Source organism: Haliotis rufescens, unplaced genomic scaffold (genome assembly GCF_023055435.1).
Source record: "Haliotis rufescens isolate VD_foot unplaced genomic scaffold, xgHalRufe1.0.p SCAF_1, whole genome shotgun sequence".
NCBI lineage: Eukaryota > Metazoa > Mollusca > Gastropoda > Lepetellida > Haliotidae > Haliotis > Haliotis rufescens.
This window is the reverse complement of record NW_025963779.1, coordinates 43875200-43900001: the sequence shown is the minus strand read 5'-3', so window position 1 is coordinate 43900001 and position 24802 is coordinate 43875200. Positions and strand designations below refer to the sequence as shown.

Genomic DNA, 24802 nt, shown 5'->3' with positions numbered 1-24802 from the left:
AACAATACAGATTCTGTTTTGTTAGGATTAATCATCACACGCGAGTGCAAGTACAGATTAATTATTGAATTTTATCGAAAGAAATACATTGTCCCCGAGCATTCTTGGAAAAATAATTATGCTTCAGACAGTTGGAAAAAAATGAATTGCCTGCCACAAAAATTATATTGCTGGAAGATTTATTTCTTAAAAATATTGTTTTAAAAATTCAGGCCCAGTATTGTAGCTGTAGCTGAAAACATACCTAATGACGATATGTATGGAGCAATGTTGAAGAACCCACACAACAGTCGTGCATCTCACCTGATATCCCACAATTTCATAAATCCTGCAAATATAAGTCAATGTTATAAATGTTCAGTGTTATAAAAAAATTAAAAGTTCAAGAAAATTGACAACATACATGGATAAAACAGTGAGTCTTTGATGGAAATCTGTCGATGTGCCTGCTGCCTGTATACGATCGATCGATATGAGAGTCAAGCTTCTCTGGTCGCATTGGATAATAATTATGCAAATAAAAATGTCATCCAATCAACAGTTTGTACCTGCTGGGTCAGTGTTTGCGTAAAAAGAGAAACACATGTAGTGATAGTAAAGATACAGATGGATTATATCGGTGAAGCTAAACACGTGCTCTTAACGCTTTATTAATCATCACTGTTATCATCATCGATGTATTAAGCAGTCTGATTCTGCTCCTGTGACAATCGGAACTTATTCTTCAATTTTAGAGATTTAATTACTCATCAAACGATTTGTGATGAGTGAAACCGTGTCGTCCAGTTTCTTGTACAATCTCTTGGATATCTGCGGGATTCCGAGCCTTGGCAGCAATTTTGGCTCGTTCTTTGGTAAGATTGTCGTGAAGGAAGGTATTCTGCATCATCTCGCGCTTCTTCCAGTAGAATAGGAACTTGACAAGAATAGGATGGGGCTTCTCCTTCGAGTATTTGGTCGGATCACCTGTTTTCTGACTTCGGTCTGCATGTCGCGCGATGCAAATAAGTACCAATAGTAGATGTCATCGATTTGAACATCTTTAGATCGGAGTTTCTCATTCAGTTTTTCGACTTTATACGCCAAAGATATATTTTCGCCGTGCTGTCAAAAATGACCGTGTTCGTTTAGATAACGATAATGAAGTGCGTGTGACATGTGTACTCTAATTTATGGTTGCATGTGATGACTTGTGTGCAGTAGGGTGTGATTCGTACACTAATGTGCGGTAGGGTGTGATGTGCACACCAGGGGCGGAGGGTGTGATCTGAACACTTGTGTGCGATAGCTAGTGATGAGTACACTAGTGTGCGCTGGATGTGGTGTTTTGTTTGTTTGTTTAATGCCACACTCGGCAATATTTCAGCTATATGATGGCGGTCTGTAAATAATCGAGTCTGGACAAGACAATCCAGTGATTGACATCATGAGCATCTATCCACGCAAATGGGATTGATGACATGCATCAACCAAGTCACCGAGCCTGAACATCCGATACCGTTGGTCGCCTTTTACGACAAACAGAGTCGCCTTTTACGGCAAGCATGGGTTGCTGAAGACCTTCACGGGTCGGATGTGATGTGAACACTAGTGGACGGTAAGGTGAGTATGGTTTTACGCCGCTTTTAGCAATATTCAAGCAATATCAAGGCGGGGGACACCAGAAATGGGCTTCACACATTGTATCCATGTTAGGAATCGAACCCGGGTCTTAAACCACTAGGCTACCCGACCGCCCCTGGACGGTAGGGTGTGATGTGTACACTAGTGTGAGGTAGGGTGTCATTTGTACACTAGTGTGCGGTTGGGTGTGATGTGTACGCAAGTGTGAGGTAGGGTGTGATCTATACACTAATGTATGGTAGTGTGTGATATGTACACTGGCGAAAGTGATTTTGATAGAATAGCTCCCAGCAAGTTGTCGACGTGACATCATGCAAACCCCCGACCCCTAGTCGATAATTTATCTTTTTGTCAGGAGATACATCCTACAAAATGCTTCACATCTGTAGGTAAATGACATTCAGTTTCTGAAAGGCATTTCTATGTTATGACTGAAATGAAGGGATGAAAGGTGCACAGTCTGGGCTATTTTTAAGGTGAGGTCACGATATTTCCCGTCCGTCCAAGTCATGCACGACACTCAGGGTCCAACATTCTTTCAACATGGTCATTCACGGGGTTTCGCCTTTAACCCTTGCTACAACAACCTATCGGAGGGCACAACAAATTTTATCTGCCCCATGCAACCACCCGACCCGAGAAATGCAGCTATGTTATTTTTTGAGAAGGGTATAATACGTTTATGGCCACAATCTAACCGCATGGGGTAGTGGTGGTTCTGAAGGGAAAGTAGCGAAGGTGAAGATCCGTAACATTACTCAAACGTCTTGCCAATTTGAAAAGGGATCATTTCATTGCGACATAATCCTATCACTGATCCCTTTAGATGTGTTAATATTAGCCAGTCATTATGCCGTATCTGTTCGGTACATGACGTGTCAAGATGCCACCATTGTTTGCCTCTATCAAGTAGTCTTCCAGTAGTGTATTGTGACTACAAACAGCATGGGGTATACTACTAAACTAAATACATAATGCCCCCTAAACCAGAAACTGAAAATAAGGCAAGAAAACAGAAAGCAAAACGGAAAAAGAAATCATCATCATCGGCGAACGACTTTGACACGACTTTAGGTGACACCCCCCAGCGGAAACCTCAATCGACAACCGTAGACACAGGTAACCTAGTGACCAAGCTTAAAAAAATAGATTCGAAACTAACAAAGCTTCATGTCATTGAGAATGATGTTGCAGAGTTAAAAAACAATGTAGCAGGGCTAGGACCAAAGGATCAAAGATCTGGATACGCCGCGTGGATGATATTGAACAGAGTGTGCAGTTTGTTAGTGCTAGCTATGACGATTTTAAAGCTGACATATCAAAGATAGAGAAAGAAATCAATATGATGAAGGCCCAACTTGATAAGCACAGTCCAGTCTTTGAAAAGCTCAAACTTTACAATGTCAACCTTCGGGAGTCTGTCGTTGACTAATGATGTATGTCCATGCGTGACAATCTTGTGTTTGCAAACTCCCTCTGGAAGAGTGAGAAAAGGCCCTGATGGACCGTATTAAGCATGAACTCCATATGGACAGTGATTCTATCAAATTTAATCGGGTACACAGGATCGGTCGTAAAAACTATTAAGCAGGACCTGATGAACGGGCCCGCCCACTCATAGCCAAGTTTCAGAACACCCATAAGAGAGATGCAGTTAGTGAGCGGCTTAAAGGTTGAAGGGTACTAATTAGAGTTTCAACGAACAGTTCCCGGACGAGGTGGGTAAACACAGAAGAGAAGTATTAATGTCACTACTGAGGGAAGCAAGGAGTTCTGGCAAGAAAGCGCACATATCTGTAGATTGATAATGTACCGCAGAAACCTGCTATACCAACCCCGTAGCAGAGTTCATCTGCACAACCCAAGCCCAGTCGCGCGTAGGAATACGTTGGTGGACAGAAGGCGATCACGACATGTCACCAGCCTGTCACCAAATATGCCAAACCACATACAGCCAGTGTGACTGCCTCTGACAGCGACGTGTACAGCCATAACCATTACTGCAGGATATTCCGGTGAGGCAATTTCATTCTGTATGCTGTAGAGTATCAAATACTGTTGGTAACCGCGATAGCGGTCAAGTGTGGACCACATGGTGTGTGACCCTGTGAACATAGTGCACAGGGAGGAAACTTATATGTTTTTATGTCATATCCCAATTGGGATCACTAAGACACTCCCTGACTCTGCTGTGTCAGCTGATGACTGTTTGTATGAGGTGGGTTGGAGGTGTTACTGGAAACGAAACCCCACATTATCACCATACCGCAAAACATGACGCTGTCGGTTGCGCTACACTCAGTCGCAATGTTGAACAGGGACTGAGAACAACGGAACATTATGCCATAAATATGAAAAGTGTTTGCAACTCTAGTTTTAACACTTCCAACAATGGGACTCCTAAACTGCCCAAACAAACACCATTATACTGTAAATACATGTACGCCACCACTAAGCATTAATAAGGATAATATCCAAGCTTCTAACAATCGCCCTACCTTTTTGCACTTTTTAAATTGGAATGTATGTGGAATAAGGAGGCGATTAGAATACCCCGGATTCATGGATCTAATTGATAACAATGAGGCTTCCAGGAAACCAAAACTGATATATTGGATGATATCCTTATTGAGGGTTACTATGTCTATCTCCATCATAGGAGCAGTGCTTTAAGATCAGGAGGTGTCGGTTTTGCAATAAAAGAAAATATGCCAACCCCATTGAGGAAATGTGTGAGTATATTCTCTGGGTTAAAATTTCTAAGGAGCTATTTGATACCGAGCAAGACCTGTATTTAGGAGCAGTATATATTCCACCCGAAAACTCTAAATATTTTAATGAAGGTGAATACTATAAACCCGAACAATCCATATTACATACTCTATCCTTGAGTGATTATGTTGTACTGATGGGCGATTTCAGTGCTAATACTAGTAACCTGTGTGAGTATTGTACCATAGAAAAACACATACTCGATGAGTTGGATATAGACATAAATGGTTTATGATCTGAACTCGAACCTGAAGCAGCACTCAATGATCTTTTCCTTCAAAGGGTTTGGTCGTCAAAAGATAAATTACGAGTTAATAACTCAGGTGCAAAATTGGTAGAACTATGCAAGAATCAAAACTTATTTATATGCAATGGGCGTATGGGACAAGATAAAAATGGTTGGGAACACTACGTGTCTAGACAAGAGTGTGGTCGATTATGCAGTCTCTTCGACAATGTATCTTCCTTTATTTAAAGATTCTGAAATTAAAAGTTACTGTCCACCGTTTTCTGATGTACGTTGCCCAATAAGGTCTTCTCTAGATAAATCAAAATGTTCAGAAAGTCAAAACCGCACTACAAAAACAATGAAAACTAGAAAGTGTTTTTACTCGTAAAAACATATGTCTCCCCCCACTCCCCTAACCCCCATTCATTCGTTTACTTCACGTTAAACCCCATCTCTTCATTCCCACCCTCCATTACTAAATAACAAAGACAAAAATAGAACTCCTAGAAATTTCAAACAACTAATGGGCACCACTTCAGGACTTTGTTAATATGTTACAACTTCATGAAATAATATTGAACAGTTTTTGAGTTATGGTCCGGAAACAAAGCTTACCCCCATTCAGAGTCTATGTTCAAGTTATCTCCATGGAAACGAGAAAAAATAAAAATGTCAAAAATCTCTAAATAGCAAAAGGCACCACTTCAGTGCTGGGTTAATGTGTATACAAAGTTTCGCGAAAAATATTAAACGGTTTCCGAGTTATGGTCCGGAAACCAAGCTTACCCCCATTCAGAGTCTATGTTCAAGTTATCTCCATGGAAACGAGAAAAAATAAAAATGTCAAAAATCTCTAAATAGCAAAAGGCACCACTTCAGTGCTGGGCTAATGTGTATACAAAGTTTCGCGAAAAAATATTAAACGGTTTCTGAGTTATGGTCCGGAAACGGTGGGAACGCCGACGCCGACGCCGACGCCGACGCCGACGCCGACGGGAACCGTGCCAAAAACAATATGTCTCCCTCCATTCTGGGGGAGACATAATAAAGACGGACTGTGAACCTAACCCCAAAAGATTTGAGAATACTAAAAGCCAGATATATTTTGATAATATTGATAGAGACCGGATTGATTGTCTTATCAAATTAGCAAAGTCATCGCGTTTGGGAGTCGCTGACCCGTGCACTATGAATGATATAGCAAACGAAATCGCACATGTCCTAGTCGACGCTGCACGTGCAACATTCGGGGTGAGACCGGCCTGATGCGGACGCAAAACTCAGAGAAAGCAAAAACCTTGGCTCGGTCACGAATGTAAAAAACAAAGTAACTACTTCGGTTAGGCTATTTTTTTAAAGAAAACCAACACTATTGAAAATAGAAAGGTTTTCCGAGAGCAATCGAAGGCATATAAGAAATGCTTAGACAAACATATCAAGAAACATAGAAACGATTTACGTAATTTATTCAGACCCAATCGAAAGCATAGTCCACGTGAATTCTGGAACGCTCTGAACAAAAATAAGAGTAAGGTAAATAACACTGAGTCTGATATCGAAACATTTTATGAATTCTATAAAGATATAAATAAAGACATGAATACAGACACAATTATTGATGAAGAATATCCAAATACTACTGTGCATGATGATGAAATGCTCAATAGTGATATCACAATAGAAGAAATACGCAAAGCTGTAAAAAGCCTGTAAAATAACAAAGCTTTTGGTATAGATCTCATTGTAAATGAGTATACAGTAAACTCATTAGAATTATTAGCACCCGTATATCTTGATTACTTTAATGCCGTGTTCACTACCGGAACCATACTAGATGCATGGCTAACCGGTGTGATCAAGCCAGAATTTAAAAAGAAAGGTAACCCACCAGATCCAAACTCTTACAGACAAATCACAATTTCGAGTTTCTTGGGGAAATGTTTTACGAGTATACTAAATACACGATTGTCATCTTTCACTGATAACAATGACACCCGGTCTCCCGCACAAGCTGGATTTAGGAAAAACTACTCAACAGTAGTCAACGTGTTTATCATCCATATGTTAATGCAGAGCCTTAAGTATAGCAAACAAAAGTTGTATTGTGAATTTATAGATTTCACCAAGGCTTTGGACAAAGTGTGGAAAAAAGTTTTTTTGCACATACTGTTGAAAAGTGGCTTCAGAGGTAATTTCTCATCCTAATTAAAAACTTGTACAGCAATATTAAATCGTGTGCTGTTGTAAACAATGGAATATCAGCTTTTCCCCAAGCCTATCCGGAGTTAGACAAGGGGAACATTTATCCCCATTACTATTTTCATTGTACATCAATGACCTCAAGCAATCTCTATTGGAACATAATTGTCACGGTGTAAATGTTGATTATATTCTTGGTGATGACGCAAACGTATTATTACAATTTATAATTTTACTGTATATTGATGATACAGTCTTATTTAGTAGATGCCCCGCCGATTTACAGAAAACCCTTGACTCGTTTAGAATATACTGCACTAAATGGAAACTAGATGTTAACATTTCAAAAACAAAACATATTATATTTGGCAGTGGCCCTGCTAAACGAAGTAAAGTTCATGGTTGGTGGAAAACACCTCGAGATAGTGGATAGCTGTGTTAACCTTGGCATAACATTCCATAGAAATCGAAGGATGATAAGCGCAATCAAAACTATTGCCTCTGATGCAAAGAAAGCTATGTTCTGTCTCCTTATCTCGGCTTTTGATTCTATGGTATCATCTATCTTGTTATATGGTTCAGAAATATAGGGATACGAAAGATTACAAACTTATTGAGCGTGTTCATTTGACATTTTTAAAATTTGCTACTGGATAAAGAGCATCAACTCCAAACTTTATGGTTTATGGCGAATAACCCCTACGCATAACTATCTCAAAACGTGTAATTAAATTCTGGCATAACATCGCAACACTTATGTGTGAAAAGAAACTTTCACAAATGATTTATCACTTTGTTGAAAGGAATCTTGATGAAAGTAATCCCTGGATAGAATGGATTAAAAATATATTAAATAACTGTGGACTAACACACACACACATTCTATAACCCTAATACCTGTAATACCACATTTGCTTAGGTAGGGCAGGTAAAGTCCTACAAGAATGGAGATGCAATATGGCATTGAGCAGTAAAGGTTACTGTTATCAGTATCTGACAGAAAAGCCAAAATTTGAAAAATACCTTTCAATGACAAAAAATATGTATATTCCAATCTTAAAATTGAGAACATGTAACCATAATCTACCAATTGAAACCGACCGTTGGAATAGAGTAAAGAAAGAGGATCGTGTATGTGAACTGTACAACTCTCCTTCAGTTGCAAACGAATTTCATTATCTTTTTAGATGCCAGGCTCTGTCAAAACATAGATTTGTATACCCACCAACTGCTTACCAGAATAAATGGCCTAATTTGTATACATTTAAGAAGTTATTGTCTAGTGAAAACACTAGAGATCTTAAGAACCTATCGAGATTTATTGATGAAATATTTAAAGCAGGAAAACCCCAGAAAAGATCAAGGCATGACATACTGTCATCTTGTCACATATTAATACTTTATGTTTACATGCTTGCTCTTTTGTACCACCGCCGGTGGTTTGGAGACAATAAACTGTTCTGTTCTGTTCGGGATAGCCAATGAAATATTACGAGCGAGGTTATTGTTAGTGAAATCTGGTGATCCCCAAACCTCAACCTCCCAGTGAAGTGAGCGGTTTGTATCGTCAAAGGTGACAATCGGGACTCAAGGTCATGCGCAATTTGTACCAATTATGACGACACCAGAAGGCGATCATATTGTTTGCCTCTGATGAAGAACAAAGTCCGGGAGATGTCTGGTTTCTGCAGCTACGTAATGCACTTCCTTCTGATAACAACGAGGGTGAGGTGTGTGCCACCTTGATGTTCTGACGTAACGAGTGACATGCTCACTACTATCGAGTGTCCTGGTGGTGGCGCGAGACATCTTTCCTGAATACTTCCTGATTTATCTTCAGGCAACGGAGAGTGATTACAGACAATGTGATAATGTCGATCCTCGCTAGACTGAGAGTGCTAATAAATTGGACAAATTAATCGCTGGTACGAACAGACTGCTCACAAACCAACAACCACTGGTGGCCGTCGTTAATGACGTAACGCTACTGACAACCCTGGCAGCCAGTGTGTTTACTCGTGGTTTCAAGTGTTGACTTTCACAACTATCTAAATTGTAAGCCCGCCGAACGTATGTTATTTTTGTCGGAGATACACTACCCGACGCGTCTTTGTAAACAAGCCATTGGTCATACTTGGTTAACCACGCTCGCCGCTAAATCGCCAAAAACCGATTGCGTATGACTAAACATTGGCTAATCAGCATCAGTGAAACAAAATGTATGTTTTATCGACATGAATACACACTATCTACAAATTCAGGTTTCTTTGTACCACGAACACGAGAACTGTCATTGATAGTCTTGGGCAGTCTTACTTCATCTTTATGTTTTAGGGCTCGACAAATCGTTTTGCAGTGGGGTTGGGAGAAGTCAGTTTGAAGTTTGCTCATTCATATAATCGATTTATGTGTTATTATTTATGTTTTGATCAAAATGCTTAGTTGAAATGAGTTATTTTGTTGAGACATATATATTTCCCTCGCAGGTATCCAATTTCAAATAGGAAAAAGCAGCTCATTATCAGTTCATAATGATTAACGCAATTTTTTACTTTGCTTTTATAGCTCCTTTTTTCAAACATTGACAGTGTTGCGATGACGCCAGGAACTCGTCGATGGGCGATATTGAACTACACGTAGGTATGTAGGGACAATATATTCCAACAAAGGCATTTAAAACTTTCAAATATGATAGGCGTTAAAAATGATTATATTCGTTTCTTGCTTTTCAGCACACGACCAGATGGCTGTTTCCTGTGACATATCACATGCACGTGAGCATTGTCCCGTGCGGCACGTGCAGCAAAATGTCAGGCTAATCACAAACGGTACGCGTGGTGTTAATTTCAATTCCGAACAACCTTGTCGTCCATCAAAGTACATTCATGATGGTGATGTTAATACGAACTTCATTGTGACCAAAGTAACACTTTTCGAACATATTAGGGTCTAACTATGTAAACTCAAAGTATAACATGGTACTAATAAACAGAGGAAAACACAGAGCAATGTTCCTCCTCAAACATATAATATAAACATGATTTAAAAACAGTTTAAGAATTACTTATTCAAAAGAGTTGTTATAAGTCATTGTTTATATATATAAGCACAGTAAAGTTCTAACTCTCAGGCACAATATAGTAATAATTAAATAAGTGGAGTAAGATTGAACACAGTTTTAATTGGCTAGCGCTTTCAACTCGTACCACGTGCGAGTCTCATCAGGCCATAACGGACATATAGAATACTAAACAAGCTCCCGTGTAATACCAATTTTATGAAACGAGTGAATAGTTCTGGTATCTGACGAGCGAAAACGATTCAGATACCATAACTATTCACGAGTTTCATAAAATTGGTTTTACACGGGAGCGAGTTTAGTATTTTATTTATTACTGGCCATTTATAACGTTTTTAGAATTATACTGTTGAGTGTGAATAGGCTGACACCTACACGATCCACGGCATAATCCAACTGAGTTTAACACAGTAATACTTCAGTAACACTTCAAATACGTCAAAAGTTGAAAAGTATGAATTTAATACCATCCAACGGTCCACCTTTAGAATGCAGGCGTCCGTTCCACAAAATTATCGTAGCGTTAAGGTTATCGCAACTCATATACTTTAACTTTGACCAACGACTGTCGTCGCGCTACCGTACGATGGCCTTGTGGAACGGGGCCTTGCACCTCAAAGTTTACAATCACGTCACAATACCCAATGACGTAATTTGTGGAATTTTGTTGCCAGATCCTTCGGCGAAACAATGCCATGTGACGTCAACCTAGCAACAAGGTTGCTGGGGTCATCCAGTGTGCATAAGCTCCTCTCAGTGATCTATCATCTCCACAAGCAATGTCGTTGAATAAGCCAAGGGATGTTGAGAGCTTTCAATATTTGTTCGTGAAACGTGTTCCGAGAGTACATAAGCACGCGTTTTGGTATTACACAATGTGTAATACAGCTGTATGTTTATTAAACGGGTGATCTCTTCACGTGCAAGTAATAAATGAAGTTGTAACATATAGTTACGTGACGTCATAACATTTATGAGAACTATGACGTCACAATACCAAGGTGACAATGGACAAATAACTTACGCCTTTACATTAATTAGGTGCGTATTTATGAATGAAATGTTGCTCTTTTTGAAACAATGTAGGTTCATGATCAAAATTTAGCTGATATAGCGGGGAAACTAAAAAGTTGCCGCTTCCACATGTATCTATATGTTCACTGAGTGGAATCGTGTGGTTTATGTGGCTGCTTTATTTGTGCCACATAACCGCACGATTCCATGATTATATATATGAAGTAAAATATGTAGGTATTAACTTTTAGTGTTTCTTACTGCTTCGAATTTGAAGACATACATTAAATCCAATGCACGCAGGATAGAAATGACACATTACCCCATGTGTTTCAGTTTAGTCGAATTATTAGCATATCGTTCATTTTTCGTTTTGTAACAAATCATCATTAGTGTTCTAGTGAGATAACCGCCCGTGAACAGGGTTCTTTGTGTTGGGTGGGAGGCGGGTCAATCAGAGGAGCGAGGAAGCGTTGTGATTTCTCACTCGGGGCCAACAGAGAGATGATTTGATCAATAACGACCTGATCATCTGACAAAAAAGCTGTCGCTTGGGACACTTTTAACCATTAACTGGCGTTATTTCTCTCTTGGAAAAGACATTTATTTCAATAAAAAAGGAACTAATTAATTTTCATTGACCTTACCTTGATCTTCATAGTTTTGTTTATATCTATGTTTGTGTACTATTCTTATGTTCACTTTGGTCAACTCAAAGACTGAATGAATAAACGCTGAATATATGGATGGTCGTATCGTCCTGTCCGCGTTACAGGATTACAATTTCCTCATCGTCACTTTGTACAATACAGTATAATACGTTCGTATCCGTATTGTTCAATTGAAACGGTTCATGTCATACACTTTGACAGCCGGTTCATTGGATGCACGCGCCATCCATATAGCTAGTAAATATGCATTGCCGGGGCTGATGCAGGCTCCAGTTTACGGAGGTCAAGGCCAAAATTGCTAAGGTAGAGTTAACTTAATCATAAATGTTGCATTCAACTTCGAGATCAAATTCTTCGCATAGGTGACCATGCAGGGACGATCGCGGCAGCAATTAAATCACATACATGTACAAAGAAGCATATCGTTGTGTCATTCAGTTATTGAAGCATTACAGTTAAACCCACGTACAAAAGTTGATTTGCGTATGCTTTATGCCTACGTTACTTTCCACACGGGAAGCAAACCTGTGTCCCGCCAGAGCCGGATTTGTGTCAACATGTATGCCGTCTCTTTTACTGTTACACGTTAGCCCAGGTCGGTATTGTCACCGCAGTGGCATTGTTTAGTAAAGAAAGCAGGCTGAAACCCAATGAGAGGCCAGGTGTTGTTGGAGCGAGCTGGCGATTATAAGCCCTCCTCAGACCCCCGACCCTCAGACACGATGCCCCCTAATTGCGCCTGTACCGTCGTCCGCGGCGCGTGCGCATACCGTCGGTCGTGTGCGCGGGCACGCGGCCACTACATTCTGGATTTCTTCATAGCATTTGTCTGAATTAGTTAAGGAGCGTTTTTCTCGGAGAGCAGAGTCCAAATTAACTCCCTACGAAGATTGTTAATGGGATAAGCCAGTCGCGCACGGACGTTGCTGGTTAAAAGCGGGACAAATAAAAATAAGAGGCGGGAACTAAGCGGGCATAGCTGCGCACGTGCGTAGTAGAACCCCATCACGGTGACGTGACGGAGAGGGCTATTCCACATGAACAGGCAAATATTAGTTAACATAAAAGATATCTATCAATTATGCCTCCAGTTTGAAAATTAAGAACAATATTCATTGAAACGGGAGAGCAGTTATATTTTTTGTCACCGTGAGCTCGTTCTTGCGCACGCGTCGTACGCACGACCGACGGTCGTTCCTGCATCTGTCGTCTAGATGAGAGACAAAGATGGGGCTGAAGGACGGCCATACTCTATCGTACTAGTGTTGTTTGACGCAGTGAACTGCTCCAGGCTCTTGAATGCAATAACTTGCCTATTTTCACAGAGAAACGAGTCAACTTGCTTTAAGAAGCGCACTCAGGTTCGCTTTCCATTCCGAAGGGACTTGTATGTATCTAATTTGTGTTTCACATACCTTTCACAAGTTACTAATGCGTATCTGGCGCGATAATATTAAAAAATATTTCCTCAAATTTCTGTAAGATCAGTTTTCCTAGCCCCCTTTAACAGGCCAATACTATATCTGAAATGCTGAGCGATAAATATACACACGAAAATATGAATTCCTTTTACATGAATTCGATATAGAGAACTATACTATAACTCACTGTTTTATTTCTCTTAGAGCAGCTTGGGAGCTGTTATAGATAGACAAGTCTGTTAAGCGTAGCGCAGACATGTCAAATTGAAATATTTTTATATTGTCTTAAATCTTTCCTATGTAGTGTCAGTGTCAAGTACCATTGTGTGAACATATTGTGCAGATTTGCATCTTAAATGAAATTGGGCAAGATTGCAACAACTGTTATTTACTGAGTTTATCAACAATTTCTGTTAATCCTTAGTTCTAAGGCCAGGTGCGCTGAGAGATGCGAGTTGCACAGGGGAGGTAAATTGCTTTTCTGCTTCCTGAGTGGCGCTCTGGCACGCACGCGGCACACGGTTCATGACAGATATATTCTTCCGTTTTTATAAATACGGGGAACCCTCACCAACAAAGCCTTTCTTGGGGACGAAGTCCAATACAACAAAGATTTTTGATGAAAACATTCATCAAACGAAAAATTCAAAATAATTTTTCTTCTCTGTTATTGACGTTTCTCTAGGTTTAAATTACAATGAGATAAACTGTGCCGGTCACGTGCAGCACGTTTCATTTCACGATCAGGTAATACTTGATGGATGTTGGTCATCCTATTATCTTTGAACATTTTAAAAAGATGACGCATGGTGGCTATGTGAGAAGCAATACGCATATAGCATATTTGTGTAGGAAGGAAGGAAACCATTGTTGGTCAAATTTAGTGTCTGACTATCCAATTTGCTAGACACACAGGCTCGTTAACACGAACTGCCCGTGAAGATCCGGGGTGGAATAGGTCTTCAGCAACCCATGCTTGCCGTAAAAGGCGACTATGATTGTCGTAAGATGCGACTAACAGGATCGTGTGGTCAGGCTCGCAGACTTGGTTGATGCATGTCATCGATCCCAATTGCGTGGATCGATGCTCATGTTGTCAATCACTGGATTGTCTGGTCCAGACTCGATTACTTACAGACCACCGTCATATAGCTGGAGAATTGCGGCGTTAAACAACAAACAAATAACACGAACTATTAAGTACTACGTGCATTATGGACATTAATCAGTGCCGCTTACAACTGCCATTGCTTCAAAGTGATCAACATATAGACTTAAATATGATTTACGGTTTGAACCTGAACCTTACAAATACATGATCACAAATCGAGATCCCTTTACTACTTTTGGAGGTCATGTGACCTAGCAAGGAGCAGGGAGCACTGGGGAGGGAATACTGGAGAAATCTAGTGCATGTTAATGAATTAATCGGCCCATTTCGCCTTTATCCGTAAGCATAGCGATACTGACAAGACAACCTTCGGCTATTTCCATCAAGCCGTAAGTGTATGATATGAAGCATGGTGTTCAGTTTAACACTTTATACAAAGTATCAGATATGTGGCAGCGCCTACGTGCATGCACATATGGGGTGTTTCAGCAAATCTCGAAAACATGAACCATTTAATAGACAGCAAAACAGCACACCCTCAACCCCTCCCCCAACCCTACTCCCTGTACCCCCTGAACCAAATGTAGATAAAATGCATGAACTATCTCAGAAAAGCAATCAGCCTTTACTGGTAGATGAACATGGTACACTAGGAGAAAATTGTCATTTGGCAGCTTCATTGGTATTGATGATGAATTAAAAGCTAAGAGTGATAGAATTAGGCCATTTTGTAGTCTCAATGAAAACAGTTATTGTGGGAGTATTGAAGATCAACATCTGTTTGGGAAAAGAAGAAAACATAGTCGATACAAAATACAGGGGATTCATCCTATACATATGGAACATTTTGCAAGCACTGAGCAACAACTAGATTTCAATTTTTTCACAGGTATTCTTGGCAATGAAACTGTAACTAGTGTTATCAGTTTTGCTAATGTATCTTCTAGAGCTAATCCCAAATGTGTGTAGAATTACTTACCTCATATTCTTGATCGTCCTTCCATATCTTGTGCCTTATGTGATAGATTTTTGTTTACGAAATAACCAATAAACTTACAATTCTTTATTTGCAGAAACAATAAACACCATGTCGGCAGAAACATTGTGCCATTATTGTTATTCACAAATCTAGTCTGACGAAATCTCCTGTATAAATATCTTTCTTAATAATTTACATACTGGTGATTTACCTGATATGTTTTAACCTTATCTATCATTAAAATCATGTTTAAGTATTACATGTCTTACAACAAAAATTGTCAGAAAACAAAGTCCGTTGTAGCATTAGACCAGAAAATTAGCATGTACTTGTGATTAATAAACCATTTCCTTCTTGAAACACATTTGCAACCACATGTACATCATATTCCTGTCATAATGTTTATCATTTTCCACTTCTGTCTTCCACAGAATCACCGATGATGACCTCATGAATGTAGAGGCCTAAACTCCAGAGGAAAATAGACTGTTATCAGCAGAAATCCAGATTACTGAAACAGGAACCCTCGTTGCCTTCATGCTTGTGGATGTATACAGAGCTTGTCACAAGACACGCTGTCGAGAGGCCATGGCAAAACAATCAAAGATGATGAAGCTGATACAGACTTCAGTGCCATGATTGTCTCTCCCCGTTTCCTGCCAGCATCAGTATACCTTGCTACAAGGCCAAATGTATGGTTGATAACAGAAATTGCCATTCCACAGGGATTATTTCCTTCAAGCTCCAACAATGTGAACTGGAATCTCATATTGGCATGGATTTCACTGATTCCATGCAGGATATGAAAGGCCTGTGACGTTCACTGCTCTAAGCCCTTCAAACTACCATGACTTATACCACAACACGCTCGAGGGTAGTGACACCTGTCAGCAGGGAGTGAGTGATTTTCAATTTGTGTCAAGAATTGCACAAACCCCACGTTACTTCGTATACTTAATAAATAAATAATTTCTTTCCTACCAGCTTAAAGCTCCTATAGCTCCCGTCATTTATTCCCCCCCCCCCCCATCCCACACACACACACACAACCTGCAAAACCAAGCTTAAGAATCGTTGATCGACAACCAACTTGCAGAATTTTGTCTCAGTGACTTCATATTAATAAATTATGGGACTTCCAATCATCTTGGCACTAAGGCAACTTCTATCCTATTGTTTCAGCATTATATTAAGAATATTACTTTCACCCGGACTGCACTTCATCTATCTTGCCGGTATGCCTATTTGGCCTCGTACACGTAACTTCTACATTATTTACATATACTAACTTTCCAGGAATGGCACCTTCAAATTGAGTGTTTTTTTATAGCAGCCAGCTTATTAGAATATCACATCATTGTCTCCCTACAGAGAAAGGTAGTTCTTGATTTCGATTTAACATTTAATTAAATTGATGTGATGTTATTTTTACTACTTTATTTTGTTTTGGTATTGTATTCTTACATAACCAAAACCTGTCTTAGAAAGCCAAATTGGAGAATGAAATACAAACTCCCAGCACACCACCCCCCTAGAATATCTAATAAGAGTAGGTTTTGCCTTTTTACAGCCGATTTTCGCCAAAGTGATTACAGAAGTCAAGGTAAACGCACAACGCCGAACTGTGTCCAGGAATTTCAGGCATAGTCCTGGGACCCGAACACAAAGTTAGTTATCATGCGAGGCAACCTTAATGCACAGAGGTATCCAGATGATGTTTCGAGACCCGACCTAGTGCCACTGCTTCAAACAACTCCCTGTTTACCCTTCCAACAAGACCACGCTAGATCTCATGCAATTCTGACGTAAGACTTCCACAACATTCCTGTTTTGCCATGGCCTTCAATTTTCTCCTGACATGAACCCCGTTGAACTTTTATGGGATCATCTTGACAGGTAAATCAGAAGGCGACCAGTACCTCCAGTCAACCGTCCGGAAACGGAACGATCTTTTCTGTATAAATGGCAGTGGGTTTCCGATAATGTCATCTGGGGCTTGAAGCCATCGTTGCGGCAATCTCTTGTGGATTACATTGATGCACAAGATATTAATCTAGTGTTTACTGACTTTCCAGAGACTATAGAACTGTTGTTGAACAAGTGTTTTTAACTGTGACATCGTCACATTTTGGACCAAAAGTCCAACTCGAACAGTTTCTCCCTTTTTGGAATGTATTTTTCACAACATGCCAAATACTAAAATTGCGTGTGAATCCAATACTAATGAATGTTGCTTGTGAAGACTGCGCGTAAATACAATACGACTACTGCGTTTGAATCCATTACGAATGCTACGTGTCAATCCAATATACTGGGGGTGAATCCAATACTGATGGCGTGTGAATCAATTACAACTGCGTGTTGATCCTGTACTAATACTGCGTGTGAGTCCAATACTGATACTGCTTATAAATCCATTACGATTACTGCGTGTTGATCCTATACTAATATTGCTTGTGAATCCAATACTGATACTGCATGTGAATCCAATACTGATACTGCATGTGAATGCAATACTAATACTGCATGTCGATCCAATACTAGTACTGCATGCGAGCCAATACAAATATTTCGCGTGAATCCAATACAGATACTGCGTATGAATTCATTACGACTAGTGCGTGTAAATCCAATACTGATACTGCGTGTGAATCCAATACTGATACTGCATGTGATTCCAATACTGATACTGCATGTGGATCCAATACTAGAACTGCATGTGAGCCAATACAAATATTGCGTGTGAATCCAATACAGATACTGCGTATGAATTCATTACGACTAGTGCGTGTAAAATGCAATATTGATACTGCGTGTAAATCCAATACTGATACTGCATGTGATTCCAATACTGATACTGCATGTGGATCCAATACTAGAACTGCATGTGAGCCAATACAAATATTGCGTGTGAATCCAATACAGATACTGCGTATGAATTCATTACGACTAGTGCGTGTAAAATGCAATATTGATACTGCGTGTAAATCCAATACTGATACTGCATGTGATTCCAATACTGATACTGCATGTGGATCCAATACTAGAACTGCATGTGAGCCAATACAAATATTGCGTGTGAATCCAATACAGATACTGCGTATGAATTCATTACGACTAGTGCGTGTGAATCCAATACTGATACTGCGTGTGAATCCAATACTGATACTGCATGTGATTCCAATACTGATACTGCATGTGGATCCAATACTAGAACTGCATGTGAGCCAATACAAATATTGCGTGTGAATCCAATACAGATACTGCGTGTGAATCCATTACGACTAGTGCGTGTTGATCCTATACTAATATTACGTGTGAATCCAATACTGATACTGCATGTGAATCCAATTCTAATACTGCATGTGGATCCAATACTAGTACTGCATGTGAGCCAATACAAATATTGCGTGTGAATCCAATACAGTGAGAAGATAGTAAGAACTTTTATGGAAAATGAGCTGAGAATGCCTGAGGAAATGGCAGCGGAGATACATATTGAAAGAGCACATAGATTACCCACTAAGCGGACTCCACGTCCGATTATCGTAAAGTTCTCCTTTTACAAAGAAAACGTGTATGAGTCGAGCCAGAAACACACTGCAGCGACATGGAAAGTTCCGTGTCTCTCCGGATTACACACAGAGTGTGAGAGATGTGAGGCGGGTGCTTGGTGAGTACGTGAAAGAACATCCAGACAAAGGTGATGATTGCTATCTTACATACGACAAGCTTGTGGTAAATAATGTGACTTACAAAAACGATTGGGAAAAGAAAACCATCATCCCGATGGAAAAGCAACGATACACCCGCCAGCAAGCCATCCCCGTCGCCAACCCGACGAAGCATCCCACATCCGGGACTTCAGAGCTAGCAGACGACGTGGTGACAGCCACCCCGAGAGACAATCTGGCAGAGAGACATCGTAACAGTAGCAAGGGGCAATCCAGATAGGAATGTGGTCGAGGCCAGTGTCATTGTGGAGATACGTGCAGATCCACTACTAAATCCAAACATGAAGATAGATATATTACGGAAATAAAATTATCATTCATAACATGGAATGTAAATGGGCTTTATTCAAAACTCAAAAAATTATTTTTTTCTAAAACCTTCGATGTCAATACCTTTATAGAAACTTGGGCCAAACATACCACAGATTTTGAACATATCTTCCCAGACGATCACTGTCATCAGTGTGTTCGAGAACGCACATGTAATCTGGGCAGATATAGCGGTGGAATCGCCGTATATATAAGGAAGTCTGTCAACCAGGTGTTCACCCGATTACACAACGAATGGACAGATTGTGTTTTCTTCCTAACAAACGTACTGCCCAGGCCTCCCATTATACTGGAATTTGTATATGTGACTGATGCAACAACAGTAGCAGCTAATATGCGAGACTGCACTGGTGTTGAACTGTTAGAGACAAAACTGTACATACACTGTGTAATGAATACCCAGGTACTGCAATAACTAATTTTGGTGATATGAATGCTCATATAGGATTAGGATAAGGTTTCATAGAAGATGCCTCTGTCGATTATCTCCCGATTGATGAGTTAAACTATGAATATGATGACTTTGCTATTCCAAGAAAGTCCAAAGACAGTATTATTAATACCCAAGGTAAACAGTTACTCGATCTGTGTGTAAACATGAACATGCATGTACTGAACGGCAGAGCGGGTTCAGACGTAGAGGGGGATTTTACGTTTATTGGCCATTAAGGTAATAAGTTCGAAGATTATTGTATTGTGCCCTCTTCTATGTATGAATGCTTTAAAACTTTAACAAAGTAACTAGAACAGAATTTGATCATCTTCCCTTGATTATCGACTTAGCCTTATCACATGATGTATCACGTGAACAAGCACACCCCGCAGGCGCTCGTGCTGGCTGCATGCGCATCTCACAGCATGGATAGATTTCGGTGGGACCAAGCACGTGGGGATGAGTTTGCAAACTTTATGAATAATTGCATTGACCGCTTTTCACCATCATTTGATAATAGATTAAACTCAAATTTAGACTCTGCTGTGGAGATGTTACAAGACCTATTCAAAAATAGCTTTATATCCATTATGGGACACCATGAAGCACGACGACCAAAACCAAAATCTACAATCAAAACCAGACGCATTGGTTTGACAGAGAAGGCGAGATACTGAAATGTACCAAATATGTCCTTCTAGATAGGTTTAGGATTACGAATGATAGTGAACATTGCAGTGAGTATGTAAACGCCACGAAACGTTTTAAAGAAACTTGTAAAAGAAAAAAAGGTTGATAACGAAATGTCTGTCTCTGAAGAAGTTGTAAAAGCTGCAAAAAGTATAGATTGTAAATTATTTTGCAAAACAATTAAGAAATATTGCTATAGACGTGAGTTGGGATCGTCATCCATTACTGCTGATGATTGGTATGTCTACTTCAGAGAACTTTTGAATCGCAAGTAACACCAAATCACTATTTTGATAAAGATGTCGCAGATTTCCTAGAAAACCATTCTAATGTAGACTGTGATGACTGTAGAAACTGCGATGAACTGGTCAGTGGGGAAATATCAGACCGTGAAATAATATATGCTATACAGCATTTGAAAACTGGAAAATCAGCGGGACATGACGGAATCCCAACAGAAGCTGTGAAGGAAACCTGTTCCCTGTTGTTATCCTTCTATAAACGTCTTTTAAACCAAATTCTTGAGACAGGTCAATTCCCGGAATCATGGAATCACATAAATCCGTCTCGAAGGATAACGCAAACAAGAGTTTGCCACTAGCGTGGCTGTATCCCCCGCCCCTGTTGCAGAATTTATGACATAATTAAATCTAAACAAATCCTAACCTTTTTTAACCTAGGTGGAACTTGTCATAGAAATTGTAAAAAAAAGGAGTTTGGAGCCTAAGCCCATCTTGCTGCCATGGAAACGTAAAAAAATAAAAATGTCAAAACTTTCTAAATAGTAAAAGGCACCAGTTCAGCATGTACCTGACAGACCTGCAAAGTTTGATGACAAAATATTGAACGGTTTATGAGTTATGCTCCGGAAACGAACCCTACCCTCACAGAACCTTAGTCCATCTTGTTGCCATGGAAACGTAAAAAATAAAAACTTCTAAAATTTCTAAATAGCAAAAGGCACCAGCTCAGCATGTACCTGACAGACCTACAAAGTTTGATGAAAAAATATTGAACGGTTTATGAGTTATGCTCCGGGAACGAAACGTGACGGACGGACGGACGGAGCCCGTTTCTATATCCCCTGCCAACTCTGTTGGGCGGGAGATAATAACTACAGAGGCATTGCCATGTTAGACATCATAAGTAAAATATTCATATCAATTATTGAATCTCGAATAAACTTTTGGGTCTCCACACAACAGATACTATCAGAATGCGAAGCAGGGTTTAGAGAAGATTACTCAACGATTGACACATAAATATATTAGAAAGAAGCGTGGAAAATTTTACTGTATTTTTGTTGACTTCAAAAAAGCATTTGACACCATGGATCGAAATAAACTTCTATATACGTTGCTCGCTAAAGATATACATGGTAAGATAAGTACACTACCAAGAAGTATATATGGAAATGTAAAAGCAGCTGTAAGATGTAGTAAAAATACTATGACTGATGTATTCAATACAAGTGCAGGTGTAAGACAGGGATGTATATTATCACCGCTCCTCTTTATCTTGTACATTGACGAACTTATGAAGGATATCGTGAACACTGATTGTAGTGGAATTTTTGTAGACGAAGTTGTACAGGCATTATCGATTTTACTATTTGCGGATGATGTTGTAATATTTGCAGATAGTGTTCTAAATTTACAGAAAAAGATAGATGTTCTTTATAAATATTATGCTAAGTGGGGAGTATCTGTAAATACTAACAAAACTAAAGTTGTTGTTTTCAAGAAAGGGGGAAAGATATGTGAACACGAGAAATGGTTCTTTGGTCCAGAAAAACTAGAAGTAGTATCATACCACAAATATCTTGGCTTAACAATTACGTGTCGAAATTTGTTTACAAAAGCATGTGAAGTACTTTCAAGGCAAGCAGATAAAGCCATGTATTCAAGGAAGAAGTTTATCAGTAAATTTAGAAATATACCTGTTGAATCGCTGTTTGGGATATTTGATGGTAAAATACAGTCAATACTGACGTACGGCTCGGAACTTTGGGGAACCTTATATCGCCACAGTATTGAGAAAATTCATACAAAATTTTGTAAGTTTGCTCTTGGCGTCGGCTACCGATCACCAAAAAAGGCAATTTTAGCAGAATGCGGAAGGCTTCCGATATATCGACACTATCACTGTAGGGTTATCTCATACTGGATACGTTTGCTCAGACAGCCAGATACATGATACTCTAGACGATGCTATTACATGCTCACGCGCCTTGATGACTTTGGGGATATAAACTGGGCTTCAGCTGTTAGAGAAACTCTTTTTTCGCATGGATTTGAATACGCGTAGATATACCAGGATGTTGGAAATAAAATAATGTTCTTAACAATGTTTAAACAACGATGTAAAGATATGTATTGTCAAGGCTGGTCAACTGATATAAGATGTTCAAAATCGCTACATGCCCATTCAGTGTTTAAGATGGAAATAATACCAGAAATGTATTTAAGAACAATTCGATCTTTATCTTTACGCAGATGTTTAACGAAGTTCAGGTGTGGTATACATACCCTCAATATTCAATTATACAGACACTCCATAGATTATGATGTTTTAACATCGATGTGTCCTTTCTGCAAATATTACCAAGAAGATGAATACCATGTTTTATTGATATGTCCAGTATGTGAAGATATAAGAATCAAATACCTGCCTAACTATTATTATACGTATACATCACAATGAAAAATTTGTACAGTTAATGAACAGCAAAAATAGCCATATTCTTCTCAGACTTGCAGTATGTGTTTATAAGATATTTTAAAGAAGGATAATTCATTGAATATAAATACAACTGTGTACACCATATTTAGCTACAATCTGATCAGTATACAAGTGGGTCGGTCGGGTAGCCTAGTGGTTAAAGCGTTCGCTCGTCACGCCGAAGACCCGGGCTCGATTCCCAAATGGGTACAATGTGTGAAGCCCATTTCTGGTGTCCCCCGCCGTGATATTGCTGGAATATTGCTAAAAGCGGCGTAAAATAGAACTCACTCACTCACTCAGTATACAAGTGGTGCTTCACATGGAAATTTCTTACAACAAAATGGCATTGTACTATTGGCCTCATGGCTACACATACGAAATAAATCTGTCTGTCTGTTGATCCTATACTACTAATGTTGCGTGTGAATCCAATACTGATACTGCGTATGAATCTATTACTAATACTGTATGGGAGCCAATACTAATGTTGCGTGTGGATTTAATACAAATATTGCGTGTGGATCCAATGCTTATGCAGCATGTGGCCCAAATGCTGATACTGAGTGTTGATCCAATACTAATACTGCGTGTGGATCCAATACTAATATTGCTTGTGGATCCAATACTGATACTGCGTGTGAATCCAATACTGATAATGTATGTAAACTCAATACCGATGCCGAGTTTGACAGAATTCTAATACTGCGTGTGGATCCAATACTAATATTGCTTGTGGATCCAATACTGATAATGTATGTAAACTCAATACTGATGCCGAGTTTGAATAGAATTCTAATACTGCGTGTGATCCCAAAACTAATACTGCGTATGAATCCATTACTAATACTGCATGGGAGCCAATACTAATGTTGCGTGTGGATTCAATACAAATATTGCGTTAGGATCCAATCCTTATGCAGCGTGTGGCCCCAATACTGATACTGAGTGTTGATCCAATACTAATACTGCGTGTTGATCCAATACTAATATTGCTTGTGGATCCAATACTGATACTGCGTGTGAATCCAATACTGATAATGTATGTAAACTCAATACCGATGCCGAGTTTGACAGAATTCTAATAATGCGTGTGGATCCAATACTAATATTGCTTGTTGATCCAATACTGATAATGTATGTAAACTCAATACTGATGCCGAGTTGAATAGAATTCTAATACTGCGTGTGATCCAAAAACTAATGCTGCGTGTGGATCCAATATTGATATTGCGTCTGAACCCAATACTAATACTGCCTGTGGATCCAATACTCGTACTGCGTGTGAATTCAATGCTAATATCGCGTGGGAAACAAATACTAATGCTACGTGTGAGTCAAATACTCAACTCGCGTGCCCCCTTCGGTCAATGTCAGCTAGTGTATATATAATTTTATTACTTGCCCGTGAAGAGATCACCCGTTAAATAAACATACCGCTGTATTACACATGGTTAACGCGTGCTTATGTACTCTCGGAACACGTTTCACGAACAAATATTGAAAGCTCTCAACATCCCTTGGCTTATTCAACGACATTGCTTGTGGAGTTGATAGATCACTGAGAGGAGCTTTTGCACACTGGATGACCCCAGCAACCTTGTCGCTAGGCTGACGTCACATGGCATTGTTTCGCCGCTGGATCTTGCAACAAAATTCCACAAATTACGTCATTGGGTATTGTGACGTTATTGTAAACTTTGAGGTGCAAGGCCCGTTCCACAAGACGATCGTATTGTAGCGCAACGACTGTCGGTAGTCTAAGTTAACGTATGTGAGATGCGATAGTCACAGAC

At 39.5% G+C, this 24802-nt stretch overlaps 1 long non-coding RNA gene across 1 annotated transcript; it reads left to right on the top strand.

The window, feature by feature from the left end:
• Positions 1-3501: 3501 nt before the first annotated feature.
• On the top strand, positions 3502-17440 carry LOC125372360. The gene is made up of 4 exons (XR_007218092.1): positions 3502-3638; positions 9556-9651; positions 15530-15995; positions 16669-17440. It is a non-coding gene; the product is annotated as an uncharacterized LOC125372360 (long non-coding RNA).
• The last annotated feature ends 7362 nt before the right edge of the window (positions 17441-24802 follow it).